Source organism: Orcinus orca, unplaced genomic scaffold (genome assembly GCF_937001465.1).
Source record: "Orcinus orca unplaced genomic scaffold, mOrcOrc1.1 scaffold_41, whole genome shotgun sequence".
Lineage (NCBI taxonomy): Eukaryota > Metazoa > Chordata > Mammalia > Artiodactyla > Delphinidae > Orcinus > Orcinus orca.
The window spans coordinates 360,365-378,837 of NW_026043744.1; the positions used below are offsets into that span (position 1 = coordinate 360,365).

Genomic DNA, 18,473 nt, shown 5'->3' on the forward strand with positions numbered 1-18,473 from the left:
GCCAAGTGCATCATTGTGGACGTTCTGCCTCTTTTCCTATGCTTTAAATGCAATTCCAGTCTACCTGCTGAAATCAGTTTCCTGCAGTTCTGCCCCGCTTTGAAGTCCTCTTGGCAGCCTTACTTCAGTATATTTTCGGACGATAGCTGTCCTTTATAACTCTACAGGTTTGTGAATTACAGTGCCCCTGAGCTCCTTTCTTCAACTCGCTTTCTTGTGAGCTGGCCGCAACACCGCAGGATTGCTTCAGGCCCTAATCTGGTTCTGGTACGTCACGCTGAGCCTTTGGTTAATTCCTCTTCCTGGTGGGAAATGAGAGTTAAATTTGCCCGTCCAGACACCTCCAGCTAGTCTCTCATTGGTTCTCCCTATTCCTGTTCATCCTCCACAGAAATTGCAAACTGGGCCTAACAGGAGGTTAAAGGCACTGACTCTCCAAGTCGGCAGAGTGTTAGTAAAGCGTCTGGAATGTTGCACCCGAGTACCAGGGGACGAGAACTGAGACATATTGGAACACATCTCCCGATCACACGGTTGATCATACTCTGGGTTCCACATGCATGTTTTAGCTGAAGGAAGAATCCCTTAAACCTGGAGAGTTGAGACCCGTGGAATGGGTACCATGCAATATGACTTCAAAGGGTCTTCGTTTGCTCACCGAACCTCTCCAATCCTATCACTGCTACGTTTATGCCCCTCTACACATGCTTGATTCTCTTTCGGAGACATAGCAATCCATAGATTTTAAGATATTACTAGTCAGGTACATTCTTAGGCGTTTAATATGGGGTTTTGAGTCCATTTCGTTGAGCAAGGAGTAGCTCTTGTCTATTCCATATTTGGCTTAAGGAACATTATCTGTGCTCATTTCAATCTCTGGTTTTATGCAGCACCCCAACTCACCTTTCCCCTTAAGCAAGCCTAAGTTTGTTTTCTAAATTTGAGACCCTGTTCTGTTTTGTAATTCAGTTCCTGAGTAGCCAAGTTTACATTCCGTGTATTAGTGATATCTTATGATGTTTCTTTTTCTGTGTGACTTATTTCAGTTAGAATCATCATACCTCAATCCACTCATTATGCTGCTATGGGCCTGATGACATAGATTTCATTGCTGAGTGATATTGCATTGTACATAAGTACCACAACTTCTTTATCCATTTCTCACTTTCTGAGATATTGAACTTGTACCATAAACGAGGTTCTTGTTAGAGAGCCGTCCCAAACTTTGGGGTGGCTGTGTCTTTTTGATTTTAATTTCCCTAAGCTATAGGACCATAAGTGGAAGTGCCCTAGGCTCTGTTGCTTTGTTTTAGAAGTTCCAGGAAACAACATACACTTCTCCTGAGTGGCTGGTGGCAATTTACATCCTGCCCATCAGCATACAAGGCTCCCAGTTCTCCATGGCCTGTCCTGCCTTTCTGGATTTTACACTTTTTTCAGATGGCCCTTTTGACCGGGGGGAAGTGAGACTTCATTGTAGTGCAGATTTCCTTTGCAAGCTTGCTTGGTTGGCCAAAAAGTGCGTATGCGTTTTTTCCTGAATATATTCAGGAAAAAACGCATACGCACTTTTTGGCCAAGTGCATCATTGTGGACGTTCTGCCTCTTTCCCTATGCTTTAAATGCAATTCTAGTCTACCTCCTGAAATCGGTTTCCTGCAATTCTGCCCCGCTTTCAAGTCCTCTTGGCAGCCTTACTTCAGTATATTTTTGGACGATAGCTGTCATTTGTAACTCTGCAGGTTTGTGAATTACAGTGCCCCTTAGCTCCTTTCTTCAACTCGCTTTCTTGTGAGCTGGCCGCAACACCGCAGGATTGCTTCAGGCCCTAATCTGGTTCCGGCACGGAACGCTGAGCCTTTGGTTAATTCCTCTTCCTTGTGGGAAATGAGAGTTAAATTTGCCCGTCCAGACACCTCCGGCTAGTCACTCATTGGTCCTCCCTATTCGTGTTCATCTTCCGCAGAAATTGCAAACTGGGCCAAAAAGGAGGTTAAAGGCACTGACTCTCCAAGTCGGGAGAGTGTTAGTAAAGCATCTTGAATGTTGCACCCGATTACCAGCGGACGAGAACTGAGACATATTGGAACACGTCTCCCTATCACACGGTTGATCATACTCTGGGTTTAACATGCATGTTTAGCTGAAGGAAGAATCCCTGAAACCTGGTGAGTTGAGACCCGTGGAATGGGTACCATGCAATATGACTTCAAAGGGTCTTCGTTTGCTCACCGAACCTCTCCAATCCTATCACTGCTGCGTTTATGCCCCGGTTCTCACGCTTGATTCTCTTTCAGAGACATAGCAATCCATAGGTTTTAAGATACTTACTAGTCAGGTACATTCTTAGGCGTTTAATATGGAGTGTTGAGTCCATTTCGCTGAACAAGGAGTAGCTCTTGTCTATTACATATTTGGCTTAAGGAACTTTATCTGTGCTCATTTCAATCTCTGGTTTTATGCAGCACCTCAACTCACCTTTCCCCTTAAGCAAGCATAAGTTGGTTTTCTAAATTTGAGACCCTGTTCTGTTTTGTAATTCAGTTCCTGTGTAGCCAAGTTTACATTCCGTGTATTAGTGATATCTTATGATGTTTCTTTTTCTGTGTGACTTATTTCAGTTAGAATCATCATACCTGAATCCACTCATTATGCTGCTACGGCCCTGATGACATAGATTTCATTGCTGAGTGATATTGCATTGTACGTAAGTACCACAACTTCTTTATCCATTTTTTGCTTTCTGCGATATTGAACTTGTACCGTAAACGAGGTTCTTGTAAACAGAGCCATCCCAAACTTTGGGGTGGCTGTGTCTTTTTTATTTTAATTTCCCTAACCTATAGGACCATAAGTAGAAGTGCTCTAGGCTCTGTTGCTTTGTTTTTTAGATGTTTCAGGAAACACCATACACTTCTCCCGAGTGGCTGTTGGCAATTTACATCCCGCCCATCAGCACAACAAGGCTCCCAGTTCTCCATGGCCTGTCCTGCCTTTCTGGATTTTACACTTTTTTCAGATGGCCCTTTTGACCGGGGGGAAGTGAGACTTCATTGTAGTGCAGATTTCCTTTGCAAGCTTGCTTGGTTGGCCAAAAAGAGCGTATGCGTTTTTTCCTGTATATATTCAGGAAAATACGCATACGCCCTTTTTGGCCAAGTGCATCATTGTCCACGTTCTGCCTCTTGTCCTATGCTTTAAATGCAATTCCAGTCTACCTACTGAAATCAGTTTCCTGCAATTCTGCTCCGCTTTCAACTCCTCTTGGCAGCCTTTCTTCAGTATATTTTTGGACGATAGCTGTCATTTATAACTCTGCAGGTTTGTGAATTACAGTGCCCCTGAGCTCCTTTCTTCAACTCGCTTTCTTGTGAGCTGGCGCAACACCGCAGGATTGCTTCAGGCCCTAATCTGGTTCCGGCACGGCACGCTGAGCCTTTGGTTAATTCCTCTTTCTGGTGGGAAATGAGAGTTAAATTTGCCCGTCCAGACACCTCCAGCTAGTCTCTCATTGGTTCTCCCTATTCCTGTTCATCTTCCGCAGAAACTGCAAACTGGGCCAAACAGGAGGTTAAAGTCACTGACTCTCCAAGTCGAGAGAGTGTTAGTGAAGCGTCTGGAATGTTGTACCCGAGTGCCAGGGGACGAGAATTGAGACATATTTGAACACGTCTCCCGATCACACGGTTGATCATACTCTGGGTTCCACATGCATGTTTCAGCTGAAGGCAGAATCCCTTAAATCTGGAGAGTTGAGACCCGTGGAATGGGTACCATGCAATATGACTTCAAAGGGTCTTCATTTGCTCACCGAACCTCTCCAATCCTATCACTGCTGCGTTTATGCCCCTGTACACACACTTGATTCTCTTTTGGAGACATAGCAATCCATAGGTTTTAAGATACTTACTAGTCAGTTACATTATTAGACGTTTAATATTGGGTGTTGAGTCTATTACGTTGAGCAAGGAGTAGCTCTTGTATATTACATATTTGGCTTAAGGAACTTTATCTGTGCTCATTTCAATCTCTGGTTGTATGCAGCACCCCAACTCACCTTTCCACTTAAGCAAGCATAAGTTGGTGCTCTAAGTTTGAGACCCTGTTCTGTTTTGTAATTCAGTTCCTGTGTAGCCAAGTTTACATTCCGTGTATTAGTGATATCTTATGATGTTTCTTTTTCTGTGTGACATTTCATTTAGAATCATCATACCTGAATCCACTCATTATGCTGTTACGGGCCTGATGACATAGATTTCATTGCTGAGTGACATTGCATTGAACGTAAGTACCGCAACTTCTTTATCCATTTTCTGCTTTCTGCGATATTGAACTTGTACTGTAAACGATGTTTTTGTAAACTGAGCCGTCCCAAACTTTGGGGTGGCTCTGTCTTTTTGATTTTAATTTCCCTAAGCTATAGGACCATAAGTGGAAGTGCCCTAGGCTCTGTTGCTTTGTTTTTTAGATGTTTCAGGAAACACCATACACTTCTCCCAAGTGGCTGTTGGCAATTTGCATCCCGCCCATCAGCATAACAAGGCTTCCAGTTCTCCATGGCCTGTCCTGCCTTTCTGGTTTTACACTTCTTTCAGATGGCCCTTTTGACCAGGGGGAAGTGAGACTTCATTGTAGTGCAGATTTCCTTTGCAAGCTTGCTTGGTTGGCCAAAAAGGGCGTATGCGTTTTTTCCTGAATATATTCAGGAAAAAACGCATACGCCCTTTTTGGCCAAGTGCATCATTGTCGACGTTCTGCCTCTTTTCCTATGCTTTAAATGCAATTCCAGTCTACCTCCTGAAATCGGTTTCCTGCAATTCTGCCCCGCTTTCAAGTCCTCTTGGAAGCCTTACTTCAGTATATTTTTGGACAATAGCTGTCATTTATAACTCTGCAGGTTTGTGAATTACAGTGCCCCTGAGCTCCTTTCTTCAACTCGCTTTCTTGTGAGCTGGCCGCAACACCGCAGGATTGCTTTAGGCCCTAATCTTGTTCCGGCTCGGCACGCTGAGCCTTTGGTTAATTCCTCTTCCTGGTGGGAAATGAGAGTTAAATTTGCCCGTCCAGACACCTCCAGCTAGTCTCTCATTGGTCCCCCCTATCCCTGTTCATCTTCCGCAGAAATTGCAAACTGGGCCAAACAGGAGGTTAAAGGCACAGACTCTCCAAGTCGGGAGAGTGTTAGTAAAGCATCTGGAATGTTGCACCCGAGTACCAGGGGACGAGAACTGAGACATATTGGAACACGTCTCCCGATCACACGGTTGATCATACTCTGGGTTCCACATGCATGATTTAGCTGAAGAAAGAATCGCTTAAACCTGGAGCGTTGAGACCCGTGGAATGGGTATCATGAAATATGACTTCAAAGGGTCTTCATTTGCTCACCGAACCTCTCCAATCCTATCACTGCTGCGTTTAGGCCCCTGTACACACGCTTGATTCTCTTTCGGAGACATAGCAATCCATAGGTTTTAAGATACTTACTAGTCAGGTACAGTCTTAGGCGTTTAAAATGGGGTGTTGAGTCCATTTCATTGAGCAAGGATTAGCTCTTGTCTATTCCATATTTGGCTTAAGGAACTTTATCTGTGCTCATTTCAATCTCTGGTTTTATGCAGCACCCCAACTCACCTTTCCCCTTAAGCAAGCATAAGTTGGTTTTCTAAATTTGAGACCCTGTTCTGTTTTGTAATCCAGTTCCTGTGTAGCCAAGTTTACATTCCGTGTATTAGTGATATCTTATGATGTTTCTTTTTCTGTGTGACTTATTTCAGTTAGAATCATCATACCTGAATACACTCATTATGCTGCTACGGGCCTGATGACATAGATTTCATTGCTCAGTGATATTGCATTGTACCTAAGTACCACAAATTCTTTATCCATTTTTCACTTTCTGCAATATTGAACTTGTACCGTAAACGAGGTTCTTGTAAACAGAGCCGTCCCAAACATTGGGGTGGCTGTGTCTTTTTGATTTTAATTTCCCTAAGTTATAGGACCATAAGTGGAAGTGCCCTAGGCTCTGTTGCTTTGTTTTTTAGATGTTTCAGAAAACACCATACACTTCTCCCTAGTGGCTGCTGGCAATTTACATCCCACCTATCAGCATAACAAGGCTCCCAGTTCTCCATGGCCTGTCCTGCCTTTCTGGATTTTACACTTTTTTCAGATGGCCCTTTTGACCGGGGGGAAGTGAGACTTCATTGTAGTGCAGATTTCCTTTGCAAGCTTGCTTGGTTGGCCAAAAAGGGCTTATGCGTTTTTTCCTGAATATATTCAGGAAAAAACGCATAAGCCCTTTTTGGCCAAGTGCATCATTGTGGACGTTCTGCCTCTTTTCCTATGTTTTAAATGCAATTCCAGTATACCTCCTGAAATCGGTTTCCTGCAATTCTGCCCCGCTTTCAAGTCCTCTTGGCAGCCTTACTTCAGTATATTTTCGGACGATAGCTGTCCTTTATAACTCTGCAGGTTTGTGAATTACAGTGCCCCTGAGCTCCTTTCTTCAACTCGCTTTCTTGTGAGATGGCCGCAACACCGCAGGATTGATTCAGGCCCTAATCTGGTTCTGGTACGTCACGCTGAGCCTTTGGTTAATTCCTCTTCCTGGTGGGAAATGAGAGTTAAATTTGCCCGTCCAGACACCTCCAGCTAGTCTCTCATTGGTTCTCCCTATTCCTGTTCATCCTCCACAGAAATTGCAAACTGCGCCTAACAGGAGGTTAAAGGCACTGACTCTCCAAGTCGGCAGAGTGTTAGTAAAGCGTCTGGAATGTTGCACCCGAGTACCAGGGGACGAGAACTGAGACATATTGGAACACATCTCCCGATCACACGGTTGATCATACTCTGGGTTCCACATGCATGTTTTAGCTGAAGGAAGAATCCCTTAAATCTGGAGAGTTGAGACCCGTGGAATGGGTACCATGCAATATGACTTCAAAGGGTCTTCGTTTGCTCACCGAACCTCTCCAATCCTATCACTGCTGCGTTTATGCCCCTCTACACATGCTTGATTCTCTTTCGGAGACATAGCAATCCATAGATTTTAAGATATTACTAGTCAGGTACATTCTTAGGCGTTTAATATGGGGTTTTGAGTGCATTTCGTTGAGCAAGGAGTAGCTCTTGTCTATTCCATATTTGGCTTAAGGAACATTATCTGTGCTCATTTCAATCTCTGGTTTTATGCAGCACCCCAACTCACCTTTCCCCTTAAGCAAGCATAAGTTGGTTTTCTAAATTTGAGACCCTGTTCTGTTTTGTAATTCAGTTCCTGAGTAGCCAAGTTTACATTCCATGTATTAGTGATATCTTATGATGTTTCTTTTTCTGTGTGACTTATTTCAGTTAGAATCATCATACCTCAATCCACTCATTATGCTGCTATGGGCCTGATGACATAGATTTCATTGCTGAGTGATATTGCGTTGTACATAAGTACCACAACTTCTTTATCCATTTCTCACTTTCTGAGATATTGAACTTGTACCGTAAACGAGGTTCTTCTTAGAGAGCCGTCTCAAACTTTGGGGTGGCTATGTCTTTTTGATTTTAATTTCCCTAAGCTATAGGACCATAAGTGGAAGTGCCCTAGACTCTGTTGCTTTGTTTTTTAGATGTTTCAGGAAACACCATACACTTCTCCCCAGTGGCTGTTGGCAATTTACATCCAGCCCATCAGCATAACAAGGCTCCCAGTTCTCCATGGCCTGTCCTGCCTTTCTGGATTTTACACTTTTTTCAGATGGCCCTTTTGACCGGGGGGAAGTGAGACTTCATTGTAGTGCAGATTTCCTTTGCAAGCTTGCTTGGTTGGCCAAAAAGGGCGTATGCGTTTTTTCCTAAATATATTCAGGAAACAACGCATACGCCCTTTTTGGCCAAGTGCATCATTGTCCACGTTCTGCCTCTTCTCCTATGCTTTAAATGCAATTCCAGTCGACCTCCTGAAATCAGTTTCCTGCAATTCTGCCCCACTTTGCAGTCCTCTTGGCAGCCTTACTTCAGTATATTTTTGGACGATAGCTGTCATTTATAACTCTGCAGGTTTGTGAATTACAGTGCCCCTGAGCTCCTTTCTTCAACTCGCTTTCTTGTGAGCTGGCTGTAACACCGCAGGATTGCTTCAGGCCCTAATCTGGTTCCGGCACGGCACGCTGAGCCTTTGGTTAATTCCTCTTCCTGGTGGGAAATGAGAGTTAAATTTGCCCGTCCAGACACCTCCAGCTAGTCTCTCATTGGTTCTCCCTATTCCTGTTCATCTTCTGCAGAAATTGCAAACTGGGCCAAACAGGAGGTTAAAGGCACTGACTCTCCAAGTCGGGAGAGTGTTAGTAAAGCATCTGGAATGTTGCACCCGAGTACCAGGGTCGAAAACTGAGACATAGTTGAACACGTCTCCTGATCACACGGTTGATCATACTCTGGGTTCCACATGCATGTTTAAGCTGAAGGAAGAATCCCTTAAACCTGGAGAGTTGAGACCCGTGGAATGGGTTCCATGCAGTATGACTTCAAAGGGTCTTCATTTGCTCACCGAACCTCTCCAATCCTATCACTGCTGCGTTTATGCCGCTGTACACACGCTTGATTCTCTTTTGGAGACATAGCAATCCATAGGTTTTAAGATACTTACTAGTCAGTTACTTTATTAGGCGTTTAATATTGGGTGTTGAGTCTATTTCGTTGAGCAAGGAGTAGCTCTTGTATATTACATATTTGGCTTAAGGAACTTTATCTGTGCTCATTTCAATCTCTGGTTTTATGCAGCACCCCAACTCACCTTTCCCCTTAAGCAAGCATAAGTTGGTTTTCTGAATTTCAGACACTGTTCTGTTTTGTAATTCAGTTCCTTTGTAGCCAAGTTTACATTCCATGTATTAGTGATATCTTTCGATGTGTCTTTTTCTGTGTGACTTATTTCAGTTAGAATCATCATACCTGAATCCACTCATTATGCTGCTACGGGCCTGATGACATAGATGTCATTGCTGAGTGATATTGCATTGTACGTAAGTACCACAACTTCTTTATCCATTTTTCGCTTTCTGCGATATTGAACTTGTACCGTAAACGAGGTTCTTGTAAACAGAGCCGTCCCAAACTTTGGGGTGGCTGTGTCTTTTTGATTTTAATTTCCCTAAGCTATAGGACCATAAGTGGAAGTGCCCTAGGCTCTGTTGCTTTGTTTTAGAAGTTCCAGGAAACAACATACACTTCTCCTGAGTGGCTGGTGGCAATTTACATCCTGCCCATCAGCATACAAGGCTCCCAGATCTCCATGGCCTGTCCTGCCTTTCTGGATTTTACACTTTTTTCAGATGGCCCTTTTGACCGGGGGGAAGTGAGACTTCATTGTAGTGCAGATTTCCTTTGCAAGCTTGCTTGGTTGGCCAAAAAGTGCGTATGCGTTTTTTCCTGAATATATTCAGGAAAAAACGCATACGCCCTTTTTGGCCAAGTGCATCATTGTGGACGTTCTGCCTCTTTTCCTATGCTTTAAATGCAATTCCAGTCTACCTCCTGAAATCGGTTTCCTGCAATTCTGCCCCGCTTTCAAGTCCTCTTGGCAGCCTTACTTCAGTATATTTTTGGACGATAGCTGTCATTTGTAACTCTGCAGGTTTGTGAATTACAGTGCCCCTTAGCTCCTTTCTTCAACTCGCTTTCTTGTGAGCTGGCCGAAACACTGCAGGATTGCTTCAGGCCCTAATCTGGTTCCGGCACGGAACGCTGAGCCTTTGGTTAATTCCTCTTCCTTGTGGGAAATGAGAGTTAAATTTGCCCGTCCAGACACCTCCGGATAGTCACTCATTGGTCCTCCCTATTCGTGTTCATCTTCCGCAGAAATTGCAAACTGGGCCAAACAGGAGGCTAAAGGCACTGACTCTCCAAGTCGGGAGAGTGTTAAAAAGCATCTGGAATGTTGCACCCGATTACCAGCGGACGAGAACTGAGACATATTGGAACACGTCTCCCGATCACACGGTTGATCATACTCTGGGTTTCACATGCATGTTTAGCTGAAGGAAGAATCCCTTAAACCTGGAGAGTTGAGACCCGTGGAATGGGTACCATGCAATATGACTTCAAAGGGTCTTCATTTGCTCACCGAACCTCTCCAATCCTATCACTGCTGCGTTTATGCCCCTGTACACATGCTTGATCCTCTTTCAGAGACATAGCAATCCATAGGTTTTAAGATACTTACTAGTCAGGTACATTCTTAGGCGTTTAATATGGGGTGTTGAGTCCATTTCGCTGAACAAGGAGTAGCTCTTGTCTATTACATATTTGGCTTAAGGAACTTTATCTGTGCTCATTTCAATCTCTGGTTTTATGCAGCACCACAACTCACCTTTCCCCTTAAGCAAGCATAAGTTGGTTTTCTAAATTTGAGACCCTGTTCTGTTTTGTAATTCAGTTCCTGTGTAGCCAAGTTTACATTCCGTGTATTAGTGATATCTTATGATGTTTCTTTTTCTGTGTGACTTATTTCAGTTAGAATCATCATACCTAAATCCACTCATTATGCTGCTACGGCCCTGATGACATAGATTTCATTGCTGAGTGATATTGCATTGTACGTAAGTACCACAACTTCTTTATCCATTTTTTGCTTTCTGCGATATTGAACTTGTACCGTAAACGAGGTTCTTGTAAACAGAGCCATCCCAAACTTTGGGGTGGCTGTGTCTTTTGTATTTTAATTTCCCTAAGCTATAGGACCATAAGTGGAAGTGCTCTAGGCTCTGTTGCTTTGTTTTTTAGATGTTTCTGGAAACACCATACACTTCTCCCGAGTGGCTGTTGGCAATTTACATCCCGCCCATCAGCACAACAAGGCTCCCAGTTCTCCACGGCCTGTCCTGCCTTTCTGGATTTTACACTTTTTTCAGATGGCCCTTTTGACCGGGGGGAAGTGAGACTTCATTGTAGTGCAGATTTCCTTTGCAAGCTTGCTTGGTTGGCCAAAAAGGGCGTATGCGTTTTTTCCTGTATATATTCAGGAAAAAACGCATACGCCCTTTTTGGCCAAGTGCATCATTGTCCACGTTCTGCCTCTTCTCCTATGCTTTAAATGCAATTCCAGTCGACCTCCTGAAATCAGTTTCCTGCAATTCTGCCCCACTTTGCAGTCCTCTTGGCAGCCTTACTTCAGTATATTTTTGGACGATAGCTGTCATTTATAACTCTGCAGGTTTGTGAATTACAGTGCCCCTGAGCTCCTTTCTTCAACTCGCTTTCTTGTGAGCTGGCTGTAACACCGCAGGATTGCTTCAGGCCCTAATCTGGTTCCGGCACGGCACGCTGAGCCTTTGGTTAATTCCTCTTCCTGGTGGGAAATGAGAGTTAAATTTGCCCGTCCAGACACCTCCAGCTAGTCTCTCATTGGTTCTCCCTATTCCTGTTCATCTTCTGCAGAAATTGCAAACTGGGCCAAACAGGAGGTTAAAGGCACTGACTCTCCAAGTCGGGAGAGTGTTAGTAAAGCGTCTGGAATGTTGCACCCGAGGACCAGGGAACGAAAACTGAGACATAGTTGAACACGTCTCCCGATCACACGGTTCATCATACTCCGGGCTCCACATGCATGTTTTAGCTGAAGGAAGAATCCCTTAAACCTGGAGAGTCGAGACCCGTGAAATGGGTACCATTCAATATGACTTCAAAGGGTCTTCATTTGCTCACCGAACCTCTCCAATCCTATCACTGCTGTGTTTATGCCCCTGTACACAAGCTTGATTCTCTTTTGGAGACATGGCAATCCATAGGTTTTAAGATACTTAGTAGTCAGGTACATTATTAGGCGTTTAATATGGTGTGTTGAGTCCATTTCGTTGAGCAAGGAGTAGCACTTGTCTATTACATATTTGGCTTAAGGAACTTTATCTGTGCTCATTTCAATCTCTGGTTTTATGCAGCACCCCAACTCACCTTTCCCCTTAAGCAAGCATAAGTTGGTTTTCTGAATTTGAGACCCTGTTCTGTTTTGTAATTCAGTTCCTGTGTAGCCAAGTTTACATTCCGTGTATTAGTGATATCTTATGATGTTTCTTTTTCTGTGTGACTTATTTCAGTTAGAATCATCATACCTGAATCCACTCATTATGCTGCTATGGGCCTGATGACATAGATTTCATTGCTGAGTGATATTGCATTGTACGTAAGTACCACAACTTCTTTATCCATTTTTCGCTTTCTGCGATATTGAACTTGTACCGTAAACGAGGTTCTTGTAAACAGAGCCATCCCAAACTTTGGGGTGGCTGTGTCTTTTTGAATTTAATTTCCCTAAGCTATAGGACCTTAAGTGGAAGTACCCTAGGCTCTGTTGCTTTGTTTTTTAGATGTTTCAGGAAACACCATACACTTCTCCCGAGTGGCTGTTGGCAATTTACATCCCGCCCATCAGCATAACAAGGCTCCCAGTTCTCCATGGCCTGTCCTGCCTTTCTGGATTTTACAGTTTTTTCAGATGGCCCTTTTGACTGGGAGGAAGTGAGAGTTCATTGTAGTGCAGATTTCCTTTGCAAGCTTGCTTGGTTGGCCAAAAAGGGCCTATGCGTTTTTTTCCTGAATATATTCAGGAAAAAACGCATAGGCCCTTTTTGGCCAAGTGCATCATTGTCGACGTTCTGCCTCTTTTTCTATGTTTGAAATGCAATTCCAGTCTACCTCCTGAAATCGGTTTCCTGCAATTCTGCCCCACTTTCAAGTCCTGTTGGCAGCCTTACTTCAGTATATTTTTGTACGATAGCTGTCATTTATAACTCTGCAGGTTTGTGAATTACAGTGCCCCTGAGCTCCTTTCTTCAACTCGCTTTCTTGTGAGCTGGCTGCAACACCACAGGATTGCTTCAGGCCCTAATCTGTTTCCGGCACGGCACGCTGAGCCTTTGGTTAATTCCTCTTCCTGGTAGGAAATGAGAGTTAAATTTGCCCATCCAGACACCTCCAGCTATTCTCTCATTGGTTCTCCCTATTCCTGTTCATCTTCCGCAGAAATTGCAAACTGGGCCAAACAGGAGGTTAAAGGCACTGACTCTCCAAGTCGGGAGAGTGTTAGTAAAGCGTGTGGAATGTTGCACCCGAGTACCAGGGGACGAAAACTGAGACATATTTGAACACGTCTTCCGATCACGTGGTTGATCATTCTCTGGGTTCCACATGCATGTTTTAGCTGAAGGAAGAATCCCATAAACCTGGAGACTTGAGACCCGTGGAATGGGTACCATGCAATATGACTTCAAAGGGTCTTCATTTGCTCACGAAACCTCTACAATCCTATCACTGCTGCGTTTATGCCCCTCTACACATGCTTGATTCTCTTTCAGAGACATAGCAATCCATAGGTTTTAAGATACTTACTAGTCAGGTACATTCTTAGGCGTTTAATATGGGGTGTTGAGTCCATTTCGCTGAACAAGGAGTAGCTCTTGTCTATTACATATTTGGCTTAAGGAACTTTATCTGTGCTCATTTCAATCTCTGGTTTTATGCAGCACCCCAACTCACCTTTCCCCTTAAGCAAGCATAAGTTGGTTTTCTAAATTTGAGACCCTGTTCTGTTTTGTAATCCAGTTCCTGTGTAGCCAAGTTTACATTCCGTGTATTAGTGATATCTTATGATGTTTCTTTTTCTGTGTGACTTATTTCAGTTAGAATCATCATACCTGAATCCACTCATTATGCTGCTATGGCCCTGATGACATAGATTTCATTGCTGAGTGATATTGCATTGTACGTAAGTACCACAACTTCTTTATCCATTTTTTGCTTTCTGCGATATTGAACTTGTACCGTAAACGAGGTTCTTATAAACAGAGCCATCCCAAACTTTGGGGTGGCTGTGTCTTTTTTATTTTAATTTCCCTAACCTATAGGACCATAAGTAGAAGTGCTCTAGGCTCTGTTGCTTTGTTTTTTAGATGTTTCAGGAAACACCATACACTTCTCCCGAGTGGCTGTTGGCAATTTACATCCTGCCCATCAGCACAACAAGGCTCCCAGTTCTCCATGGCCTGTCCTGGCTTTCTGGATTTTACAATTTTTTCAGATGGCCCTTTTGACCGGGGGGAAGTGAGACTTCATTGTAGTGCAGATTTCCTTTGCAAGCTTGCTTGGTTGGCCAAAAAGGGCGTATGCGTTTTTTCCTGTATATATTCAGGAAAAAACGCATACGCCCTTTTTGGCCAAGTGCATCATTGTCCACGTTCTGCCTCTTGTCCTATGCTTTAAATGCAATTCCAGTCTACCTACTGAAATCAGTTTCCTGCAATTCTGCCCCGCATTCAAGACCTCTTGGCAGCCTTTCTTCAGTATATTTTTGGATGATAGCTGTCATTTATAACTCTGCAGGTTTGTGAATTACAGTGCCCCTGAGCTCCTTTCTTCAACTCGCTTTCTTGTGAGCTGGCGCAACACCGCAGGATTGCTTCAGGCCCTAATCTGGTTCCGGCACGGCACGCTGAGCCTTTGGTTAATTCCTCTTCCTGGTGGGAAATGAGAGTTAAATTTGCCCGTCCAGACACCTCCAGCTAGTCTCTCATTGGTTCTCCCTATTCCTGTTCATCTTCCGCAGAAACTGCAAACTGGGCCAAACAGGAGGTTAAAGGCACTGACTCTCCAAGTCGGGAGAGTGTTAGTGAAGCGTCTGGAATGTTGCACCCGAGTGCCAGGGGACGAGAATTGAGACATATTTGAACACGTCTCCCGATCACACGGTTGATCATACTCTGGGTTCCACATGCATGTTTCAGCTGAAGGCAGAATCCCTTAAATCTGGAGAGTTGAGACCCGTGGAATGGGTACCATGCAATATGACTTCAAAGGGTCTTCATTTGCTCACCGAACCTCTCCAATCCTATCACTGCTGCGTTTATGCCCCTGTACACACACTTGATTCTCTTTTGGAGACATAGCAATCCATAGGTTTTAAGATACTTACTAGTCAGTTACATTATTAGACGTTTAATATTGGGTGTTGAGTCTATTTCGTTGAGCAAGGAGTAGCTCTTGTATATTACATATTTGGCTTAAGGAACTTTATCTGTGCTCATTTCAATCTCTGGTTGTATGCAGCACCCCAACTCACCTTTCCACTTAAGCAAGCATAATTTGGTGTTCTAAATTTGAGATCCTGTTCTGTTTTGTAATTCAGTTCCTGTATAGCCAAGTTTACATTCCGTGTATTAGTGATATCTTATGATGTTTCTTTTTCTGTGTGACATTTCATTTAGAATCATCATACCTGAATCCACTCATTATGCTGCTACGGGCCTGATGACATAGATTTCATTGCTGAGTGATATTGCATTGAACGTAAGTACCGCAACTTCTTTATCCATTTTCTGCTTTCTGCGATATTGAACTTGTACTGTAAACGATGTTCTTGTAAACTGAGCCGTCCCAAACTTTGGGGTGGCTCTGTCTTTTTGATTTTAATTTCCCTAAGCTATAGGACCATAAGTGGAAGTGCCCTAGGCTCTGTTGCTTTGTTTTTTAGATGTTTCAGGAAACACCATACACTTCTCCCTAGTGGCTGCTGTCAATTTACATCCCACCCATCAGCATAACAAGGCTCCCAGTTCTCCATGGCCTGTCCTGCCTTTCTGGATTTTACACTTTTTTCAGATGGCCCTTTTGACCGGGGGGAAGTGAGACTTCATTGTAGTGCAGATTTCCTTTGCAAGCTTGCTTGGTTGGCCAAAAAGGACATATGCGTTTTTTCCTGAATATATTCAGGAAAAAACGCATAGGCCCTTTTTGGCCAAGTGCATTATTGTGGACGTTCTGCCTCTTTCCCTATGCTTTAAATGCAATTCCAGTCTACCTCCTGAAATCGGTTTCCTGCAATTCTGCCCCGCTTTCAAGTCCTCTTGGCAGCCTTACTTCAGTATATTTTTGTATGATAGCTGTCATTTATAACTCTGCAGGTTTGTGAATTACAGTGCCCCTGAGCTCCTTTCTTCAACTCGCTTTCTTGTGAGCTGGCCGCAACACCGCAGGATTGCTTCAGGCCCTAATCTTGTTCTGGCACGGCACGCTGAGCCTTTGGTTAATTCCTCTTCCTGGTGGGAAATGAGAGTTAAATTTTCCTGTCCAGACACCTCCAGCTAGTCTCTCATTGGTTCTCCCTATTCCTGTTCATCTTCCGCAGAAATTGCAAACTGGGCCAAACAGGAGGTTAAAGGCACAGTCTCTCCATGTCGGGAGAGTGTTAGTAAAGCATCTGGAATGTTGCACCCGAGTACCAGGGGACGAGAACTGAGACATATTGGAACACGTCTCCCGATCACACAGTTGATCATACTCTGGGTTCCACATGCATGATTTAGCTGAAGAAAGAATCGCTTAAACCTGGAGCGTTGAGACCTGTGGAATGGGTACCGTGCAATATGACTTCAAAGGGTCTTCATTTGCTCACCGAACCCCACCAATCCTATCACTGCTGCGTTTATACCCCTGTACACACGCTTGATTCTCTTTCAGAGACACAGCGATCCATAGGTTTTAGGATACTTACTAGTCAGGTACATTCTTAGGCGTTTAATATGGGGTGTTGAGTCCATTTCGTTGAGCAAGGAGTAGCTCTTGTCTATTACATATTTGGCTTAAGGAACTTTATCTGTGCTGATTGCAATCTCTGGTTTTATGCAGCACCACAACTCACCTTTCCCCTTAAGCAAGCATAAGTTGGTTTTCCAAATTTGAGACCCTGTTCTGTTTTGTAATCCAGTTCCTTTGTTGCCAAGTTTACATTCCGTGTATTAGTGATATCTTATGATGTTTCTTTTTCTGTGTGACTTATTTCAGTTAGAATCATCATACCTGAATCCACTCATTATGCTTTTACGGGCCTGATGACATAGATTTCATTGCTGAGTGATATTGCATTGTACGTAAGTACCACAACTTCTGTATCCATTTTTCACTTTCTGCGAAATTGAACTTGTACCGTAAATGAGGTTCTTGTAAACAGAGCCATCCTAAACTTTGGGGTGGCTGTGTCTTTTTGATTTTAATTTCCCTTAGCTATAGGACCATAAGTGGAATTGCCCTAGGCTCTGTTGCTTTGTTTTTTATATGTTTCAGAAAACACCATACACTTCTCCCGAGTGGCTTTTGGCAATTTACATCCTGCCCATCAGCATAACAAGGCTCCCAGTTCTCCATGGCCTGTCCTGCCTTTCTGGATTTTACACTTTTTTCAGATGGCCCTTTTGACCGGGGGGAAGTGAGACTTCATTGTAGTGCAGATTTCCTTAGCAAGCTTGCTTGGTTGGCCAAAAGGGCGTATGCGTTTTTTCCTGAATATATTCAGGAAAAAACGCATACGCCCTTTTTGGCCAAGTGCATCATTGTCCACGTTCTGCCTCTTTTCCTATGCTTTAAATGCAATTCCAGTCTACCTCCGGAAATTGGTTTCCTGCAATTCTGCCCCGCATTCAAGACCTCTTGGCAGCCTTACTTCAGTATATTTTTGGACGATAGCTGTCATTTATAACTCTGCATGTTTGTGAATTACAGTGCCCCTGAGCTCCTTTCTTCAACTCGCTTTCTTGTGAGCTGGCCGCAACACTGCAGGATTGCTTCAGGCCCTAATATGTTTCTGGCACGGCACGTTGAGCCTTTGGTTAATTCCTCTTCCTTGTGGGAAATGAGAGTTAAATTTGCCCGTCCAGACACCTCCGGCTAGTCACTCATTGGTCCTCCCTATTAGTGTTCATCTTCCGCAGAAATTGCAAACTGGGCCAAACAGGAGGTTAAAGGCACTGACTCTCCAAGTCAGGAGAGTGTTAGTAAAGCATCTGGAATGTTCCACCCGATTACCAGCGGACGAGAACTGAGACATATTGGAACACGTCTCCCGATCACACGGCTGATCATACTCTGGGTTTCACATGCATGTTTAGTTGAAGGAAGAATCCCTTAAACCTGGAGAGTTGAGACCCGTGGAATGGGTACCATGCAATATGACTTCAAAGGGTCTTCGTTTGCTCACCGAACCTCTCCAATCCTATCACTGCTGCGTTTATGCACCTGTACACATGCTTGATTCTCTTTCGGAGACATAGCAATCCATAGATTTTAAGATACTTACTAGTCAGGTACATTATTAGGCGTTTAATATGGGGTTTTGAGTCCATTTCGTTGAGCAAGGAGTAGCTCTTGTCTATTACATATTTGGCTTAAGGAACTTTATCTGTGCTCATTTCAATCTCTGGTTTTATGCAGCACCCCAACTCACCTTTCCCATTAAGCAAGCATAAGTTGGTTTTCTAAATTTGAGACCCTGTTCTGTTTTGTAATTCAGTTCCTGTGTAGCCAAGTTTACATTCCGTGTATTAGTGATATCTTATGATGTTTCTTTTTCTGTGTGACTTATTTCAGTTAGAATCATCATACCTGAATCCACTCATTATGCTGCTATGGCCCTGATGACATAGATTTCATTGCTG

General features: G+C 43.6%; 1 long non-coding RNA gene across 3 annotated transcripts in view; it reads left to right on the top strand.

Moving 5' to 3' along the window:
* Window positions 1–18,473, top strand: part of LOC125963188 (uncharacterized) — a 221,786-nt gene that overhangs the window by 184,364 nt on the left and 18,949 nt on the right. For all 3 annotated transcript variants that reach the window (XR_007475000.1, XR_007474999.1, XR_007474998.1), the window contains exon 2: window positions 15,252–15,333. This is a non-coding gene — a long non-coding RNA (uncharacterized LOC125963188). The remainder of the gene's footprint in view (window positions 1–15,251; window positions 15,334–18,473) is intronic.